Raw genomic sequence first — 14,389 nt, forward strand, 5'->3', positions numbered from 1 at the left:
GCAGTGCATTCGCACCATTCCTGTCCCTGTCCCCGTCCCGACTTGTCCCGACTTTGCCTCGACTGCCGCTCGCTGCCGCTCGGGTCGTGGTCCATATGACAGCGCAAGCACGACAAACGTCTGCGGGACGAGACGAGACGACTAAGGAATAAAGTCATGATTACAAACCAAATTTGGAACTCTACACTCCTACACAACAATAGGCGGTGAGCTATTTCAGAAATCACCTGCCGATTCGTACTGTTTTGTCGTTTTCAAAGTCTTCTTGGCAAACTTGGTTAGCACATTCTCCCTCAAACCGAGTTAATTACTGCATTTTCGTACCATTACAGTAGTTTAAAAGGCATAAGGAAGCATCTTTGTCACAACAGAAAGGTAGTTTGAAAATTGGGCTGGCAGGGGTAGCGACATAATACCAAAACGAAAAAAAAAAAAAAGGAAGGTAGCCAACAGCACCCAGGTTTCCCAGGTGGTCACCCATCCAAGTACTAACTGGGCCCAATGATGCTTAACTTCGGTGATCGGACGAGAACCGGTGTATCCATCATGGTATGGCCGTTGGCGCGCATCTAATGTAGGACCACGGCAGAATTCGCGTTCGGCTTTTTTCCCAACACACAAAATGTTAGTTTTCCGCCGCATTTGACGAAAGCACTTCCTTCCGCAACAGCCAGTTCCTCGAGGACGCGTGCGGGGAGCGCGCCCCACCGCCGCGTGTGTGAGACGCACTGCTGCTCGTTGCACCTCCTGTCATTCGCTGGGCGCGTGCAGCCTTCGGCACTAGCGGAGGACGCATCTTGTCCCTGGTGTCCAGCGGAGGGCCTGTACGGGGTGGTGCAGTGTCGTGCTGGAGGGCGCCACTGGTAGCGATGTGGGCTTCCTCGCCTCGCCGCGCCTCACACCAGGTGTCTGCGTAGTTTGCAGTGCATTCGCACCATTCCTGTCCCTGTCCCCGTCCCGACTTGTCCCGACTTTGCTCGACTGCCGCTCGCTGCCCGCTCGGGTCGTGGTCCATATGACAGCGCAAGCACGACAAACGTCTGCGGGACGAGACGAGACGACTAAGGAATAAAGTCATGATTACAAACCAAATTTGGAACTCTACACTCCTACACAACAATAGGCGGTGAGCTATTTCAGAAATCACCTGCCGATTCGTACTGTTTTGTCGTTTTCAAAGTCTTCTTGGCAAACTTGGTTAGCACATTCTCCCTCAAACCGAGTTAATTACTGCATTTTCGTACCATTACAGTAGTTTAAAAGGCATAAGGAAGCATCTTTGTCACAACAGAAAGGTAGTTTGAAAATTGGGCTGGCAGGGGTAGCGACATAATACCAAAACGAAAAAAAAAAAAAGGAAGGTAGCCAACAGCACCCAGGTTTCCCAGGTGGTCACCCATCCAAGTACTAACTGGGCCCAATGATGCTTAACTTCGGTGATCGGACGAGAACCGGTGTATCCATCATGGTATGGCCGTTGGCGCGCATCTAATGTAGGACCACGGCAGAATTCGCGTTCGGCTTTTTTCCCAACACACAAAATGTTAGTTTTCCGCCGCATTTGACGAAAGCACTTCCTTCCGCAACAGCCAGTTCCTCGAGGACGCGTGCGGGGAGCGCGCCCCACCGCCGCGTGTGTGAGACGCACTGCTGCTCGTTGCACCTCCTGTCATTCGCTGGGCGCGTGCAGCCTTCGGCACTAGCGGAGGACGCATCTTGTCCCTGGTGTCCAGCGGAGGGCCTGTACGGGGTGGTGCAGTGTCGTGCTGGAGGGCGCCACTGGTAGCGATGTGGGCTTCCTCGCCTCGCCGCGCCTCACACCAGGTGTCTGCGTAGTTTGCAGTGCATTCGCACCATTCCTGTCCCTGTCCCCGTCCCGACTTGTCCCGACTTTGCTCGACTGCCGCTCGCTGCCGCTCGGGTCGTGGTCCATATGACAGCGCAAGCACGACAAACGTCTGCGGGACGAGACGAGACGACTAAGGAATAAAGTCATGATTACAAACCAAATTTGGAACTCTACACTCCTACACAACAATAGGCGGTGAGCTATTTCAGAAATCACCTGCCGATTCGTACTGTTTTGTCGTTTTCAAAGTCTTCTTGGCAAACTTGGTTAGCACATTCTCCCTCAAACCGAGTTAATTACTGCATTTTCGTACCATTACAGTAGTTTAAAAGGCATAAGGAAGCATCTTTGTCACAACAGAAAGGTAGTTTGAAAATTGGGCTGGCAGGGGTAGCGACATAATACCAAAACGAAAAAAAAAAAAGGAAGGTAGCCAACAGCACCCAGGTTTCCCAGGTGGTCACCCATCCAAGTACTAACTGGGCCCAATGATGCTTAACTTCGGTGATCGGACGAGAACCGGTGTATCCATCATGGTATGGCCGTTGGCGCGCATCTAATGTAGGACCACGGCAGAATTCGCGTTCGGCTTTTTTCCCAACACACAAAATGTTAGTTTTCCGCCGCATTTGACGAAAGCACTTCCTTCCGCAACAGCCAGTTCCTCGAGGACGCGTGCGGGGAGCGCGCCCCACCGCCGCGTGTGTGAGACGCACTGCTGCTCGTTGCACCTCCTGTCATTCGCTGGGCGCGTGCAGCCTTCGGCACTAGCGGAGGACGCATCTTGTCCCTGGTGTCCAGCGGAGGGCCTGTACGGGGTGGTGCAGTGTCGTGCTGGAGGGCGCCACTGGTAGCGATGTGGGCTTCCTCGCCTCGCCGCGCCTCACACCAGGTGTCTGCGTAGTTTGCAGTGCATTCGCACCATTCCTGTCCCTGTCCCCGTCCCGACTTGTCCCGACTTTGCTCGACTGCCGCTCGCTGCCGCTCGGGTCGTGGTCCATATGACAGCGCAAGCACGACAAACGTCTGCGGGACGAGACGAGACGACTAAGGAATAAAGTCATGATTACAAACCAAATTTGGAACTCTACACTCCTACACAACAATAGGCGGTGAGCTATTTCAGAAATCACCTGCCGATTCGTACTGTTTTGTCGTTTTCAAAGTCTTCTTGGCAAACTTGGTTAGCACATTCTCCCTCAAACCGAGTTAATTACTGCATTTTCGTACCATTACAGTAGTTTAAAAGGCATAAGGAAGCATCTTTGTCACAACAGAAAGGTAGTTTGAAAATTGGGCTGGCAGGGGTAGCGACATAATACCAAAACGAAAAAAAAAAAAAGGAAGGTAGCCAACAGCACCCAGGTTTCCCAGGTGGTCACCCATCCAAGTACTAACTGGGCCCAATGATGCTTAACTTCGGTGATCGGACGAGAACCGGTGTATCCATCATGGTATGGCCGTTGGCGCGCATCTAATGTAGGACCACGGCAGAATTCGCGTTCGGCTTTTTTCCCAACACACAAAATGTTAGTTTTCCGCCGCATTTGACGAAAGCACTTCCTTCCGCAACAGCCAGTTCCTCGAGGACGCGTGCGGGGAGCGCGCCCCACCGCCGCGTGTGTGAGACGCACTGCTGCTCGTTGCACCTCCTGTCATTCGCTGGGCGCGTGCAGCCTTCGGCACTAGCGGAGGACGCATCTTGTCCCTGGTGTCCAGCGGAGGGCCTGTACGGGGTGGTGCAGTGTCGTGCTGGAGGGCGCCACTGGTAGCGATGTGGGCTTCCTCGCCTCGCCGCGCCTCACACCAGGTGTCTGCGTAGTTTGCAGTGCATTCGCACCATTCCTGTCCCTGTCCCCGTCCCGACTTGTCCCGACTTTGCTCGACTGCCGCTCGCTGCCGCTCGGGTCGTGGTCCATATGACAGCGCAAGCACGACAAACGTCTGCGGGACGAGACGAGACGACTAAGGAATAAAGTCATGATTACAAACCAAATTTGGAACTCTACACTCCTACACAACAATAGGCGGTGAGCTATTTCAGAAATCACCTGCCGATTCGTACTGTTTTGTCGTTTTCAAAGTCTTCTTGGCAAACTTGGTTAGCACATTCTCCCTCAAACCGAGTTAATTACTGCATTTTCGTACCATTACAGTAGTTTAAAAGGCATAAGGAAGCATCTTTGTCACAACAGAAAGGTAGTTTGAAAATTGGGCTGGCAGGGGTAGCGACATAATACCAAAACGAAAAAAAAAAAAAGGAAGGTAGCCAACAGCACCCAGGTTTCCCAGGTGGTCACCCATCCAAGTACTAACTGGGCCCAATGATGCTTAACTTCGGTGATCGGACGAGAACCGGTGTATCCATCATGGTATGGCCGTTGGCGCGCATCTAATGTAGGACCACGGCAGAATTCGCGTTCGGCTTTTTTCCCAACACACAAAATGTTAGTTTTCCGCCGCATTTGACGAAAGCACTTCCTTCCGCAACAGCCAGTTCCTCGAGGACGCGTGCGGGGAGCGCGCCCCACCGCCGCGTGTGTGAGACGCACTGCTGCTCGTTGCACCTCCTGTCATTCGCTGGGCGCGTGCAGCCTTCGGCACTAGCGGAGGACGCATCTTGTCCCTGGTGTCCAGCGGAGGGCCTGTACGGGGTGGTGCAGTGTCGTGCTGGAGGGCGCCACTGGTAGCGATGTGGGCTTCCTCGCCTCGCCGCGCCTCACACCAGGTGTCTGCGTAGTTTGCAGTGCATTCGCACCATTCCTGTCCCTGTCCCCGTCCCGACTTGTCCCGACTTTGCTCGACTGCCCGCTCGCTGCCGCTCGGGTCGTGGTCCATATGACAGCGCAAGCACGACAAACGTCTGCGGGACGAGACGAGACGACTAAGGAATAAAGTCATGATTACAAACCAAATTTGGAACTCTACACTCCTACACAACAATAGGCGGTGAGCTATTTCAGAAATCACCTGCCGATTCGTACTGTTTTGTCGTTTTCAAAGTCTTCTTGGCAAACTTGGTTAGCACATTCTCCCTCAAACCGAGTTAATTACTGCATTTTCGTACCATTACAGTAGTTTAAAAGGCATAAGGAAGCATCTTTGTCACAACAGAAAGGTAGTTTGAAAATTGGGCTGGCAGGGGTAGCGACATAATACCAAAACGAAAAAAAAAAAAAGGAAGGTAGCCAACAGCACCCAGGTTTCCCAGGTGGTCACCCATCCAAGTACTAACTGGGCCCAATGATGCTTAACTTCGGTGATCGGACGAGAACCGGTGTATCCATCATGGTATGGCCGTTGGCGCGCATCTAATGTAGGACCACGGCAGAATTCGCGTTCGGCTTTTTTCCCAACACACAAAATGTTAGTTTTCCGCCGCATTTGACGAAAGCACTTCCTTCCGCAACAGCCAGTTCCTCGAGGACGCGTGCGGGGAGCGCGCCCCACCGCCGCGTGTGTGAGACGCACTGCTGCTCGTTGCACCTCCTGTCATTCGCTGGGCGCGTGCAGCCTTCGGCACTAGCGGAGGACGCATCTTGTCCCTGGTGTCCAGCGGAGGGCCTGTACGGGGTGGTGCAGTGTCGTGCTGGAGGGCGCCACTGGTAGCGATGTGGGCTTCCTCGCCTCGCCGCGCCTCACACCAGGTGTCTGCGTAGTTTGCAGTGCATTCGCACCATTCCTGTCCCTGTCCCCCGTCCCGACTTGTCCCGACTTTGCTCGACTGCCGCTCGCTGCCGCTCGGGTCGTGGTCCATATGACAGCGCAAGCACGACAAACGTCTGCGGGACGAGACGAGACGACTAAGGAATAAAGTCATGATTACAAACCAAATTTGGAACTCTACACTCCTACACAACAATAGGCGGTGAGCTATTTCAGAAATCACCTGCCGATTCGTACTGTTTTGTCGTTTTCAAAGTCTTCTTGGCAAACTTGGTTAGCACATTCTCCCTCAAACCGAGTTAATTACTGCATTTTCGTACCATTACAGTAGTTTAAAAGGCATAAGGAAGCATCTTTGTCACAACAGAAAGGTAGTTTGAAAATTGGGCTGGCAGGGGTAGCGACATAATACCAAAACGAAAAAAAAAAAAAGGAAGGTAGCCAACAGCACCCAGGTTTCCCAGGTGGTCACCCATCCAAGTACTAACTGGGCCCAATGATGCTTAACTTCGGTGATCGGACGAGAACCGGTGTATCCATCATGGTATGGCCGTTGGCGCGCATCTAATGTAGGACCACGGCAGAATTCGCGTTCGGCTTTTTTCCCAACACACAAAATGTTAGTTTTCCGCCGCATTTGACGAAAGCACTTCCTTCCGCAACAGCCAGTTCCTCGAGGACGCGTGCGGGGAGCGCGCCCCACCGCCGCGTGTGTGAGACGCACTGCTGCTCGTTGCACCTCCTGTCATTCGCTGGGCGCGTGCAGCCTTCGGCACTAGCGGAGGACGCATCTTGTCCATGGTGTCCAGCGGAGGGCCTGTACGGGGTGGTGCAGTGTCGTGCTGGAGGGCGCCACTGGTAGCGATGTGGGCTTCCTCGCCTCGCCGCGCCTCACACCAGGTGTCTGCGTAGTTTGCAGTGCATTCGCACCATTCCTGTCCCTGTCCCCGTCCCGACTTGTCCCGACTTTGCTCGACTGCCGCTCGCTGCCGCTCGGGTCGTGGTCCATATGACAGCGCAAGCACGACAAACGTCTGCGGGACGAGACGAGACGACTAAGGAATAAAGTCATGATTACAAACCAAATTTGGAACTCTACACTCCTACACAACAATAGGCGGTGAGCTATTTCAGAAATCACCTGCCGATTCGTACTGTTTTGTCGTTTTCAAAGTCTTCTTGGCAAACTTGGTTAGCACATTCTCCCTCAAACCGAGTTAATTACTGCATTTTCGTACCATTACAGTAGTTTAAAAGGCATAAGGAAGCATCTTTGTCACAACAGAAAGGTAGTTTGAAAATTGGGCTGGCAGGGGTAGCGACATAATACCAAAACGAAAAAAAAAAAAAGGAAGGTAGCCAACAGCACCCAGGTTTCCCAGGTGGTCACCCATCCAAGTACTAACTGGGCCCAATGATGCTTAACTTCGGTGATCGGACGAGAACCGGTGTATCCATCATGGTATGGCCGTTGGCGCGCATCTAATGTAGGACCACGGCAGAATTCGCGTTCGGCTTTTTTCCCAACACACAAAATGTTAGTTTTCCGCCGCATTTGACGAAAGCACTTCCTTCCGCAACAGCCAGTTCCTCGAGGACGCGTGCGGGGAGCGCGCCCCACCGCCGCGTGTGTGAGACGCACTGCTGCTCGTTGCACCTCCTGTCATTCGCTGGGCGCGTGCAGCCTTCGGCACTAGCGGAGGACGCATCTTGTCCCTGGTGTCCAGCGGAGGGCCTGTACGGGGTGGTGCAGTGTCGTGCTGGAGGGCGCCACTGGTAGCGATGTGGGCTTCCTCGCCTCGCCGCGCCTCACACCAGGTGTCTGCGTAGTTTGCAGTGCATTCGCACCATTCCTGTCCCTGTCCCCGTCCCGACTTGTCCCGACTTTGCTCGACTGCCGCTCGCTGCCGCTCGGGTCGTGGTCCATATGACAGCGCAAGCACGACAAACGTCTGCGGGACGAGACGAGACGACTAAGGAATAAAGTCATGATTACAAACCAAATTTGGAACTCTACACTCCTACACAACAATAGGCGGTGAGCTATTTCAGAAATCACCTGCCGATTCGTACTGTTTTGTCGTTTTCAAAGTCTTCTTGGCAAACTTGGTTAGCACATTCTCCCTCAAACCGAGTTAATTACTGCATTTTCGTACCATTACAGTAGTTTAAAAGGCATAAGGAAGCATCTTTGTCACAACAGAAAGGTAGTTTGAAAATTGGGCTGGCAGGGGTAGCGACATAATACCAAAACGAAAAAAAAAAAAAGGAAGGTAGCCAACAGCACCCAGGTTTCCCAGGTGGTCACCCATCCAAGTACTAACTGGGCCCAATGATGCTTAACTTCGGTGATCGGACGAGAACCGGTGTATCCATCATGGTATGGCCGTTGGCGCGCATCTAATGTAGGACCACGGCAGAATTCGCGTTCGGCTTTTTTCCCAACACACAAAATGTTAGTTTTCCGCCGCATTTGACGAAAGCACTTCCTTCCGCAACAGCCAGTTCCTCGAGGACGCGTGCGGGGAGCGCGCCCCACCGCCGCGTGTGTGAGACGCACTGCTGCTCGTTGCACCTCCTGTCATTCGCTGGGCGCGTGCAGCCTTCGGCACTAGCGGAGGACGCATCTTGTCCCTGGTGTCCAGCGGAGGGCCTGTACGGGGTGGTGCAGTGTCGTGCTGGAGGGCGCCACTGGTAGCGATGTGGGCTTCCTCGCCTCGCCGCGCCTCACACCAGGTGTCTGCGTAGTTTGCAGTGCATTCGCACCATTCCTGTCCCTGTCCCCGTCCCGACTTGTCCCGACTTTGCTCGACTGCCGCTCGCTGCCGCTCGGGTCGTGGTCCATATGACAGCGCAAGCACGACAAACGTCTGCGGGACGAGACGAGACGACTAAGGAATAAAGTCATGATTACAAACCAAATTTGGAACTCTACACTCCTACACAACAATAGGCGGTGAGCTATTTCAGAAATCACCTGCCGATTCGTACTGTTTTGTCGTTTTCAAAGTCTTCTTGGCAAACTTGGTTAGCACATTCTCCCTCAAACCGAGTTAATTACTGCATTTTCGTACCATTACAGTAGTTTAAAAGGCATAAGGAAGCATCTTTGTCACAACAGAAAGGTAGTTTGAAAATTGGGCTGGCAGGGGTAGCGACATAATACCAAAACGAAAAAAAAAAAAAGGAAGGTAGCCAACAGCACCCAGGTTTCCCAGGTGGTCACCCATCCAAGTACTAACTGGGCCCAATGATGCTTAACTTCGGTGATCGGACGAGAACCGGTGTATCCATCATGGTATGGCCGTTGGCGCGCATCTAATGTAGGACCACGGCAGAATTCGCGTTCGGCTTTTTTCCCAACACACAAAATGTTAGTTTTCCGCCGCATTTGACGAAAGCACTTCCTTCCGCAACAGCCAGTTCCTCGAGGACGCGTGCGGGGAGCGCGCCCCACCGCCGCGTGTGTGAGACGCACTGCTGCTCGTTGCACCTCCTGTCATTCGCTGGGCGCGTGCAGCCTTCGGCACTAGCGGAGGACGCATCTTGTCCCTGGTGTCCAGCGGAGGGCCTGTACGGGGTGGTGCAGTGTCGTGCTGGAGGGCGCCACTGGTAGCGATGTGGGCTTCCTCGCCTCGCCGCGCCTCACACCAGGTGTCTGCGTAGTTTGCAGTGCATTCGCACCATTCCTGTCCCTGTCCCCGTCCCGACTTGTCCCGACTTTGCTCGACTGCCGCTCGCTGCCGCTCGGGTCGTGGTCCATATGACAGCGCAAGCACGACAAACGTCTGCGGGACGAGACGAGACGACTAAGGAATAAAGTCATGATTACAAACCAAATTTGGAACTCTACACTCCTACACAACAATAGGCGGTGAGCTATTTCAGAAATCACCTGCCGATTCGTACTGTTTTGTCGTTTTCAAAGTCTTCTTGGCAAACTTGGTTAGCACATTCTCCCTCAAACCGAGTTAATTACTGCATTTTCGTACCATTACAGTAGTTTAAAAGGCATAAGGAAGCATCTTTGTCACAACAGAAAGGTAGTTTGAAAATTGGGCTGGCAGGGGTAGCGACATAATACCAAAACGAAAAAAAAAAAAAGGAAGGTAGCCAACAGCACCCAGGTTTCCCAGGTGGTCACCCATCCAAGTACTAACTGGGCCCAATGATGCTTAACTTCGGTGATCGGACGAGAACCGGTGTATCCATCATGGTATGGCCGTTGGCGCGCATCTAATGTAGGACCACGGCAGAATTCGCGTTCGGCTTTTTTCCCAACACACAAAATGTTAGTTTTCCGCCGCATTTGACGAAAGCACTTCCTTCCGCAACAGCCAGTTCCTCGAGGACGCGTGCGGGGAGCGCGCCCCACCGCCGCGTGTGTGAGACGCACTGCTGCTCGTTGCACCTCCTGTCATTCGCTGGGCGCGTGCAGCCTTCGGCACTAGCGGAGGACGCATCTTGTCCCTGGTGTCCAGCGGAGGGCCTGTACGGGGTGGTGCAGTGTCGTGCTGGAGGGCGCCACTGGTAGCGATGTGGGCTTCCTCGCCTCGCCGCGCCTCACACCAGGTGTCTGCGTAGTTTGCAGTGCATTCGCACCATTCCTGTCCCTGTCCCCGTCCCGACTTGTCCCGACTTTGCTCGACTGCCGCTCGCTGCCGCTCGGGTCGTGGTCCATATGACAGCGCAAGCACGACAAACGTCTGCGGGACGAGACGAGACGACTAAGGAATAAAGTCATGATTACAAACCAAATTTGGAACTCTACACTCCTACACAACAATAGGCGGTGAGCTATTTCAGAAATCACCTGCCGATTCGTACTGTTTTGTCGTTTTCAAAGTCTTCTTGGCAAACTTGGTTAGCACATTCTCCCTCAAACCGAGTTAATTACTGCATTTTCGTACCATTACAGTAGTTTAAAAGGCATAAGGAAGCATCTTTGTCACAACAGAAAGGTAGTTTGAAAATTGGGCTGGCAGGGGTAGCGACATAATACCAAAACGAAAAAAAAAAAAAGGAAGGTAGCCAACAGCACCCAGGTTTCCCAGGTGGTCACCCATCCAAGTACTAACTGGGCCCAATGATGCTTAACTTCGGTGATCGGACGAGAACCGGTGTATCCATCATGGTATGGCCGTTGGCGCGCATCTAATGTAGGACCACGGCAGAATTCGCGTTCGGCTTTTTTCCCAACACACAAAATGTTAGTTTTCCGCCGCATTTGACGAAAGCACTTCCTTCCGCAACAGCCAGTTCCTCGAGGACGCGTGCGGGGAGCGCGCCCCACCGCCGCGTGTGTGAGACGCACTGCTGCTCGTTGCACCTCCTGTCATTCGCTGGGCGCGTGCAGCCTTCGGCACTAGCGGAGGACGCATCTTGTCCCTGGTGTCCAGCGGAGGGCCTGTACGGGGTGGTGCAGTGTCGTGCTGGAGGGCGCCACTGGTAGCGATGTGGGCTTCCTCGCCTCGCCGCGCCTCACACCAGGTGTCTGCGTAGTTTGCAGTGCATTCGCACCATTCCTGTCCCTGTCCCCGTCCCGACTTGTCCCGACTTTGCTCGACTGCCGCTCGCTGCCGCTCGGGTCGTGGTCCATATGACAGCGCAAGCACGACAAACGTCTGCGGGACGAGACGAGACGACTAAGGAATAAAGTCATGATTACAAACCAAATTTGGAACTCTACACTCCTACACAACAATAGGCGGTGAGCTATTTCAGAAATCACCTGCCGATTCGTACTGTTTTGTCGTTTTCAAAGTCTTCTTGGCAAACTTGGTTAGCACATTCTCCCTCAAACCGAGTTAATTACTGCATTTTCGTACCATTACAGTAGTTTAAAAGGCATAAGGAAGCATCTTTGTCACAACAGAAAGGTAGTTTGAAAATTGGGCTGGCAGGGGTAGCGACATAATACCAAAACGAAAAAAAAAAAAAGGAAGGTAGCCAACAGCACCCAGGTTTCCCAGGTGGTCACCCATCCAAGTACTAACTGGGCCCAATGATGCTTAACTTCGGTGATCGGACGAGAACCGGTGTATCCATCATGGTATGGCCGTTGGCGCGCATCTAATGTAGGACCACGGCAGAATTCGCGTTCGGCTTTTTTCCCAACACACAAAATGTTAGTTTTCCGCCGCATTTGACGAAAGCACTTCCTTCCGCAACAGCCAGTTCCTCGAGGACGCGTGCGGGGAGCGCGCCCCACCGCCGCGTGTGTGAGACGCACTGCTGCTCGTTGCACCTCCTGTCATTCGCTGGGCGCGTGCAGCCTTCGGCACTAGCGGAGGACGCATCTTGTCCCTGGTGTCCAGCGGAGGGCCTGTACGGGGTGGTGCAGTGTCGTGCTGGAGGGCGCCACTGGTAGCGATGTGGGCTTCCTCGCCTCGCCGCGCCTCACACCAGGTGTCTGCGTAGTTTGCAGTGCATTCGCACCATTCCTGTCCCTGTCCCCGTCCCGACTTGTCCCGACTTTGCTCGACTGCCGCTCGCTGCCGCTCGGGTCGTGGTCCATATGACAGCGCAAGCACGACAAACGTCTGCGGGACGAGACGAGACGACTAAGGAATAAAGTCATGATTACAAACCAAATTTGGAACTCTACACTCCTACACAACAATAGGCGGTGAGCTATTTCAGAAATCACCTGCCGATTCGTACTGTTTTGTCGTTTTCAAAGTCTTCTTGGCAAACTTGGTTAGCACATTCTCCCTCAAACCGAGTTAATTACTGCATTTTCGTACCATTACAGTAGTTTAAAAGGCATAAGGAAGCATCTTTGTCACAACAGAAAGGTAGTTTGAAAATTGGGCTGGCAGGGGTAGCGACATAATACCAAAACGAAAAAAAAAAAAAGGAAGGTAGCCAACAGCACCCAGGTTTCCCAGGTGGTCACCCATCCAAGTACTAACTGGGCCCAATGATGCTTAACTTCGGTGATCGGACGAGAACCGGTGTATCCATCATGGTATGGCCGTTGGCGCGCATCTAATGTAGGACCACGGCAGAATTCGCGTTCGGCTTTTTTCCCAACACACAAAATGTTAGTTTTCCGCCGCATTTGACGAAAGCACTTCCTTCCGCAACAGCCAGTTCCTCGAGGACGCGTGCGGGGAGCGCGCCCCACCGCCGCGTGTGTGAGACGCACTGCTGCTCGTTGCACCTCCTGTCATTCGCTGGGCGCGTGCAGCCTTCGGCACTAGCGGAGGACGCATCTTGTCCCTGGTGTCCAGCGGAGGGCCTGTACGGGGTGGTGCAGTGTCGTGCTGGAGGGCGCCACTGGTAGCGATGTGGGCTTCCTCGCCTCGCCGCGCCTCACACCAGGTGTCTGCGTAGTTTGCAGTGCATTCGCACCATTCCTGTCCCTGTCCCCGTCCCGACTTGTCCCGACTTTGCTCGACTGCCGCTCGCTGCCGCTCGGGTCGTGGTCCATATGACAGCGCAAGCACGACAAACGTCTGCGGGACGAGACGAGACGACTAAGGAATAAAGTCATGATTACAAACCAAATTTGGAACTCTACACTCCTACACAACAATAGGCGGTGAGCTATTTCAGAAATCACCTGCCGATTCGTACTGTTTTGTCGTTTTCAAAGTCTTCTTGGCAAACTTGGTTAGCACATTCTCCCTCAAACCGAGTTAATTACTGCATTTTCGTACCATTACAGTAGTTTAAAAGGCATAAGGAAGCATCTTTGTCACAACAGAAAGGTAGTTTGAAAATTGGGCTGGCAGGGGTAGCGACATAATACCAAAACGAAAAAAAAAAAAAGGAAGGTAGCCAACAGCACCCAGGTTTCCCAGGTGGTCACCCATCCAAGTACTAACTGGGCCCAATGATGCTTAACTTCGGTGATCGGACGAGAACCGGTGTATCCATCATGGTATGGCCGTTGGCGCGCATCTAATGTAGGACCACGGCAGAATTCGCGTTCGGCTTTTTTCCCAACACACAAAATGTTAGTTTTCCGCCGCATTTGACGAAAGCACTTCCTTCCGCAACAGCCAGTTCCTCGAGGACGCGTGCGGGGAGCGCGCCCCACCGCCGCGTGTGTGAGACGCACTGCTGCTCGTTGCACCTCCTGTCATTCGCTGGGCGCGTGCAGCCTTCGGCACTAGCGGAGGACGCATCTTGTCCCTGGTGTCCAGCGGAGGGCCTGTACGGGGTGGTGCAGTGTCGTGCTGGAGGGCGCCACTGGTAGCGATGTGGGCTTCCTCGCCTCGCCGCGCCTCACACCAGGTGTCTGCGTAGTTTGCAGTGCATTCGCACCATTCCTGTCCCTGTCCCCGTCCCGACTTGTCCCGACTTTGCTCGACTGCCGCTCGCTGCCGCTCGGGTCGTGGTCCATATGACAGCGCAAGCACGACAAACGTCTGCGGGACGAGACGAGACGACTAAGGAATAAAGTCATGATTACAAACCAAATTTGGAACTCTACACTCCTACACAACAATAGGCGGTGAGCTATTTCAGAAATCACCTGCCGATTCGTACTGTTTTGTCGTTTTCAAAGTCTTCTTGGCAAACTTGGTTAGCACATTCTCCCTCAAACCGAGTTAATTACTGCATTTTCGTACCATTACAGTAGTTTAAAAGGCATAAGGAAGCATCTTTGTCACAACAGAAAGGTAGTTTGAAAATTGGGCTGGCAGGGGTAGCGACATAATACCAAAACGAAAAAAAAAAAAAGGAAGGTAGCCAACAGCACCCAGGTTTCCCAGGTGGTCACCCATCCAAGTACTAACTGGGCCCAATGATGCTTAACTTCGGTGATCGGACGAGAACCGGTGTATCCATCATGGTATGGCCGTTGGCGCGCATCTAATGTAGGACCACGGCAGAATTCGCGTTCGGCTTTTTTCCCAACAC

At 53.2% G+C, this 14,389-nt stretch overlaps 16 non-coding genes across 16 annotated transcripts; all 16 read right to left on the bottom strand.

The window, feature by feature from the left end:
* Window positions 1–444: 444 nt before the first annotated feature.
* On the bottom strand, window positions 445–563 carry LOC124592528. Its single transcript, XR_006977489.1, has one exon. It is a non-coding gene; the product is annotated as a 5S ribosomal RNA (ribosomal RNA).
* Window positions 564–1,363: 800 nt separating this feature from the next.
* LOC124592544 lies at window positions 1,364–1,482 on the bottom strand. The gene has a single exon (XR_006977504.1). It is a non-coding gene; the product is annotated as a 5S ribosomal RNA (ribosomal RNA).
* A 798-nt stretch (window positions 1,483–2,280) lies between these two features.
* LOC124592555 lies at window positions 2,281–2,399 on the bottom strand. The gene has a single exon (XR_006977515.1). It is a non-coding gene; the product is annotated as a 5S ribosomal RNA (ribosomal RNA).
* Window positions 2,400–3,198: 799 nt separating this feature from the next.
* LOC124592567 lies at window positions 3,199–3,317 on the bottom strand. The gene has a single exon (XR_006977527.1). It is a non-coding gene; the product is annotated as a 5S ribosomal RNA (ribosomal RNA).
* Window positions 3,318–4,116: 799 nt separating this feature from the next.
* LOC124592578 lies at window positions 4,117–4,235 on the bottom strand. The gene has a single exon (XR_006977538.1). It is a non-coding gene; the product is annotated as a 5S ribosomal RNA (ribosomal RNA).
* Window positions 4,236–5,035: 800 nt separating this feature from the next.
* LOC124592533 lies at window positions 5,036–5,154 on the bottom strand. Its single transcript, XR_006977494.1, has one exon. It is a non-coding gene; the product is annotated as a 5S ribosomal RNA (ribosomal RNA).
* Window positions 5,155–5,954: 800 nt separating this feature from the next.
* LOC124592535 lies at window positions 5,955–6,073 on the bottom strand. Its single transcript, XR_006977495.1, has one exon. It is a non-coding gene; the product is annotated as a 5S ribosomal RNA (ribosomal RNA).
* A 799-nt stretch (window positions 6,074–6,872) lies between these two features.
* On the bottom strand, window positions 6,873–6,991 carry LOC124592536. Its single transcript, XR_006977496.1, has one exon. It is a non-coding gene; the product is annotated as a 5S ribosomal RNA (ribosomal RNA).
* A 799-nt stretch (window positions 6,992–7,790) lies between these two features.
* On the bottom strand, window positions 7,791–7,909 carry LOC124592537. Its single transcript, XR_006977497.1, has one exon. It is a non-coding gene; the product is annotated as a 5S ribosomal RNA (ribosomal RNA).
* A 799-nt stretch (window positions 7,910–8,708) lies between these two features.
* On the bottom strand, window positions 8,709–8,827 carry LOC124592538. The gene has a single exon (XR_006977498.1). It is a non-coding gene; the product is annotated as a 5S ribosomal RNA (ribosomal RNA).
* Window positions 8,828–9,626: 799 nt separating this feature from the next.
* LOC124592539 lies at window positions 9,627–9,745 on the bottom strand. The gene has a single exon (XR_006977499.1). It is a non-coding gene; the product is annotated as a 5S ribosomal RNA (ribosomal RNA).
* A 799-nt stretch (window positions 9,746–10,544) lies between these two features.
* On the bottom strand, window positions 10,545–10,663 carry LOC124592540. Its single transcript, XR_006977500.1, has one exon. It is a non-coding gene; the product is annotated as a 5S ribosomal RNA (ribosomal RNA).
* A 799-nt stretch (window positions 10,664–11,462) lies between these two features.
* LOC124592541 lies at window positions 11,463–11,581 on the bottom strand. The gene has a single exon (XR_006977501.1). It is a non-coding gene; the product is annotated as a 5S ribosomal RNA (ribosomal RNA).
* A 799-nt stretch (window positions 11,582–12,380) lies between these two features.
* LOC124592542 lies at window positions 12,381–12,499 on the bottom strand. Its single transcript, XR_006977502.1, has one exon. It is a non-coding gene; the product is annotated as a 5S ribosomal RNA (ribosomal RNA).
* Window positions 12,500–13,298: 799 nt separating this feature from the next.
* Window positions 13,299–13,417, bottom strand: LOC124592543. Its single transcript, XR_006977503.1, has one exon. It is a non-coding gene; the product is annotated as a 5S ribosomal RNA (ribosomal RNA).
* A 799-nt stretch (window positions 13,418–14,216) lies between these two features.
* Window positions 14,217–14,335, bottom strand: LOC124592545. The gene has a single exon (XR_006977505.1). It is a non-coding gene; the product is annotated as a 5S ribosomal RNA (ribosomal RNA).
* Window positions 14,336–14,389: the final 54 nt, after the last annotated feature.

Source organism: Schistocerca americana, unplaced genomic scaffold, assembly GCF_021461395.2.
Source record: "Schistocerca americana isolate TAMUIC-IGC-003095 unplaced genomic scaffold, iqSchAmer2.1 HiC_scaffold_938, whole genome shotgun sequence".
Taxonomy (NCBI): domain Eukaryota; kingdom Metazoa; phylum Arthropoda; class Insecta; order Orthoptera; family Acrididae; genus Schistocerca; species Schistocerca americana.